This window comes from Puntigrus tetrazona, chromosome 4 (genome assembly GCF_018831695.1).
Source record: "Puntigrus tetrazona isolate hp1 chromosome 4, ASM1883169v1, whole genome shotgun sequence".
Taxonomy (NCBI): Eukaryota; Metazoa; Chordata; class Actinopteri; order Cypriniformes; family Cyprinidae; genus Puntigrus; species Puntigrus tetrazona.
The window spans coordinates 28,286,905-28,291,904 of record NC_056702.1 but is presented as its reverse complement, the minus strand read 5'-3'; the positions used below and the strand labels follow the sequence as shown (position 1 = coordinate 28,291,904).

Below are 5,000 nucleotides of genomic sequence, written 5' to 3'. Positions count from 1 at the left end.
ATTTGTAAAAGACTATCAGTTAGAGGACACCCACAGCTAAACTTAATACGAGCGCTGCAATAATTTATATTATGAAACAATAAAAGTCGGTCGCAACATTTCTAAAGGAACTAATGAGAATATAAAAAACTACTTGTAAATATTAAGTATATTTATTTTTTAATAATTATTTTTGTTTTGAATGTGTCTTGGAGTTACTGTTCAGTTTGCTTTGTTTTGAATGAAACCATCTAAAATCATTTTTGTTGGCGTTCTGAAAGTAAAAGTCTTTGAAAGCGCCGCTCCTGCTCCTCTCTGCAGTTTCGACGGCGTCCCGTTCTTGATGCATGACAGCACCCTGAGGAGGACAACCAACGTTCATGAAGTGTTTCCCAACCGGACGGACGCCCCGGCGGCCATGTTCACCTGGACAGAGCTGGAGATGCTCAGCGCCGGGGCCTGGTTTCTTCAGGTAACGATCCAGAACCTCTTTCAGGAGGCGTCCGGGCGCCTGCCTCACTGGTTTGCATTGAAATAAACAAATAGTAGAAAATACAGTGCTATCGACTTATAAATCTCGATTGATCGCATCCAAATTAAATGTTTTTGTCTATATAGCATGTGTATGTGCTGTGCATATTTATTATGTGTATATATCTCGCATGGCATGTGTATATTTTGAAATTATTAACATGCATTCATACATTCATATTATTATATCATATACACTATATAATAATAATAAAATATTTTTCTTAAATATATACATGCATGTGTGTGTGCATTTATTTATATATATATGTATATATATATATATATATATATATATATATATATATATATATATATATATATATATATATAATACATAATAATAATATAATACGTTTAATTTTACAGAAAGGATAATTGCATTTTTATTTGTTTTACTTCAACGCTAGTTTTTATAATATGTTGTGATGCCCTTTCCAGCCACGTATTGTTTTCTCGGGAAATTCTACAGAATAACTGGTTTACACGGATCACAACAAACAGAAACCCATTATGCTTTATGAAAACCCACGCTTCTGTAATAGCAGTAATGCAGAGCACACGGCCTCGTGATTAACCTGAGGATCTCTGTCAAATCCACTGGGATTACAGGATTCTGGATGGGATTAGTCTTTGTCCGGAGGTTTACTTGATGAAGGAAAAGACTTGAGATCTTAGACAGGATCTGTACAAATGACTCCTTTGAGATTGTTCAGTAGTAGAAAACTAGTATTATTATTAATTCTCTCTCTCTCTCTCTCTCTCTCTCTCTCTCTCTCTCTCTCTCTGTCTCTCTCTGTCTCTCTCTCTCTGTCTCTCTCTCTCTCTCTCTCTCTCTCTCTCTCTGTCTCTCTGTCTCTCTCTCTCTCTCTCTCTCTCTCTCTCTCTCTCTCTCTCTCTGTCTCTCTGTCTCTCTCTCTCTCTCTCTCTCTCTCTCTCTCTCTCTCTCTCTCTGTCTCTCTCTCTCTCTGTCTCTCTCTCTCTCTGTCTCTCTCTCTCTCTCTCTCTCTCTCTCTCTCTCTCTCTCTCTCTCTCTCTCTGTCTCTCTCTCTCTCTCTCTCTCTCTCTCTCTCTCTCTCTCTCTCTCTCTCTCTCTCTCTCTCTCTCTCTCTCTCTCTCTCTCTCTCTCTCTCTCTCTGTCTCTCTCTCTCTGTCTCTCTCTCTCTCTCTCTCTCTCTCTCTCTCTCTCTCTGTCTCTCTCTCTCTCTCTCTCTCTCTCTCTCTCTCTCTCTCTCTCTCTCTCTCTCTCTCTCTCTCTCTCTCTCTCTCTCTCTCTCTCTGTCTCTCTCTCTGTCTCTCTCTCTCTCTCTCTCTCTCTCTCTCTCTCTCTCTCTCTCTCTCTCTCTCTCTCTCTCTCTCTCTCTCTCTCTCTCTCTCTCTCTCTCTCTCTCTCTCTCTCTCTCTCTCTCTGTCTCTCTCTCTCTCTCTGTCTCTCTCTCTCTCTCTCTCTCTCTGTCTCTCTGTCTCTCTCTCTCTCTCTCTGTCTCTCTCTCTCTCTCTCTGTCTCTCTCTCTGTCTCTCTCTCTCTCTGTCTCTCTCTCTGTCTCTCTCTCTCTCTCTCTCTCTCTCTCTCTCTCTCTCTCTCTCTCTCTCTCTCTCTCTCTCTCTCTCTGTCTCTCTCTCTCTCTCTCTCTCTGTCTCTCTCTCTCTCTCTCTCTCTCTCTCTCTCTCTCTCTCTCTCTGTCTCTCTCTCTCTCTCTCTGTCTCTCTCTCTCTCTCTCTCTCTCTCTCTCTCTCTCTCTCTCTCTCTCTCTCTCTCTCTCTCTCTCTCTGTCTCTCTCTCTCTCTCTCTCTCTCTCTCTCTCTCTCTCTCTCTCTGTCTCTCTCTGTCTCTCTCTGTCTCTCTCTCTCTCTCTGTCTCTCTCTCTCTCTGTCTCTCTGTCTCTCTCTCTGTCTCTCTCTCTCTGTCTCTCTGTCTCTCTCTCTCTCTCTCTCTGTCTCTCTCTCTCTCTCTCTCTCTCTCTGTCTCTCTCTGTCTCTCTCTCTCTGTCTCTCTCTCTCTCTCTCTCTCTCTCTCTCTCTCTCTCTGTCTCTCTCTCTCTCTCTCTCTCTCTCTCTCTCTCTCTCTCTCTCTCTCTCTCTCTCTCTCAGAGGATCCTTTCGGCACTGGCCTCATCTCTGGGCCTTGAGCAGAGGTTCGAGTCCAGAACAGGCGATCCCCAGCCTGAAGGACTTCTTGAATCTGGCTGCTGAACACGAGAGGCTGGTGATCTTTGACCTGAGACGTCCCCCTCGAGGTCATCCGTGCAGAGACTCGTGGATCACCACGCACGCTGGAGAGTCGTTCATGCAGTCAGTCCTTCATTAACTCCAGTCAGGTACTTCATCAGCCCCAGCTTTATGTGTGTATCTTAGTATGGCCAGTTACTTTTTTTGTCATGTCTCGACTGATAGCTCTTGGGTTGCCATGTTGGGAGAAATTGGGAAAAACAGTGAAATGCAAACTCCTGGTAATTGATAGTTACCTTTGCTTAACCATACTAATCAGCAATTTAACTTTTCATTTTAACATTTAATCTTGGTTATGAACTTTCTTCTCCTGCATCATATTCTTCATGTAATTAATGGAGCGCTGCCCTCTACTGTGCAGACATGAAATTACATTCGTTTCACTTTTGTTGTGCTTTCACAAAGAACCTTTTTTTATATAAAAGCAAACAAGCAAGCTGCCCAGATTTAAAAAGCCCCAATAATGTTTTCTGGTAGGTGATGTGGCTTCCGGCCGATCAGAGGAGTCTGGTTCAGGAGCTGGACCCGGATCTTCAGCAGACGTCTGGAGATCACGCCTCCATCGAGGAGCTGCAGGAGGAGAACATCGTCCGGCTCAACCTGCACTACAGCTACATGTCCCAGGAGCAGATCAGGTACGGCCAGTGTTCAATACTACACACAAGAAGTACACTATATAGTGTGCGTTATCATGCCGGTCTGTAATCCAGAAAGGATTCGATGGTTAGAGATTTGTGTTTTAAAGACGACCGCTTCAAAGGGAACATCATTTGGGTTTTTGGAAATGATCTTTCATGCTCTAAATGGATGAAAACATCCTGGAAAGTTTTTAATGGCGCGTATAAAGCTGTTGTCTCTCCAAAGAGTCCCGGGCCGTTTCGTGTCGACGTCAAAATGTTTCCCGTTCGCTCGTTGATCTTTTCTCGTTGGTCTGAATGAAAACGCTAATAAATGTTGCACCAGCATCGTCTCTGGTAACGTCTCCCGCACGCGTCTGATTGCAGGAAGTACGCCTCGGTGAACATCAGCACTAACCTGTATGTGATCAGCCAGCCGTGGCTGTACTCTCTGGCGTGGTGCGCCGGCGTTCACTCGGTCACCACCAACGCTCTGCACGTCCTCAAGACTCTTCAGAGGCCCCTGTTCCTCATGGTGAGTACGGAGCCCACACCTCGGACCCTGAGCCGAGCGTCGGGCATCACGCTTGTCTTCTCCTCACGCAGACTCCCGAGGAGTACAGTCTGATGTGGATCCTCACCGACGTCGTCTCCGCTTTCCTCATCGCGGCCGTTTTCGTCTTCCACTGGTGAGTCCTGCTCAGAGCGGACCTTCTTCATCTCAGATGCATGATGTATGTGTGACGATAAAACTGCATCAATTGCAAAAACATAGTTTGTTAGGTGAATCTGATTTAGTGTCAGTGTATTCTAATCTGAATATTATAATATTTTACGTGCATTTTATCCAGTGTGCATGGGTGCATTTCTTTTTGTAGAACTGCATCTTCTTCTTTTTTTTTTATGCATGCAAACGCTCCTTCACCGTGGCCTTATAAAATCATTAATAATAATAATAATTTAAAAAAACATCCGGTTGATGAAAAGACTTGCGTCACATCTGTATATAACACCTAGTTTCACCATTTAATTTATTTAGTTTTTACTGTGCATTTTAGCTTGGTGTCAGATTGTTTGCATGCAGTGGGATTTTAGAGCCACATTAATAAATTAATACTAAACCTATGATTATGGGTTTATATGAATAATGTTTTTAGAGCGAAGAATTAATTATGAAAATAAATCACATGCATATTGACACTGACATTTTATTAAATTGCTGTATTTTATTTCTGATATTCATTCATGTTTAATTCACGCTGTGAGGACAGGATGACACGAATCACACGAAAGGGTGTAAAAACATTTATTTATTTTTTATAATACATAATAACATGATGCATACACACATGCAGCCTATGTTTAGAACATATTTACACGTATGCATGCTCATATTCGTAGTTGTATTACATATATATTTCAAATACAAAACATAACCCTGAATATTTAAGCGCATTTCAGATGCGATTAATCACTTGAGAGCGCTACTAATAATGAAGTTGACAGTTGGAGTCCGCTTTAAGCAGCGGTTATGATTGTTGTAGTATTGATGAATGTTTGGTGCTGCAGGTGGCGTGAGCGAGGCTTGCCGTTCTGGTCGGGCAGCAGACAGGTGAATGAGAGCGGGCCCTACAGCAAGTTCAG

At 42.8% G+C, this 5,000-nt stretch overlaps 1 pseudogene; it reads left to right on the top strand.

Moving 5' to 3' along the window:
• Positions 1 to 5,000, top strand: part of LOC122343219 — an 8,219-nt pseudogene that overhangs the window by 1,332 nt on the left and 1,887 nt on the right.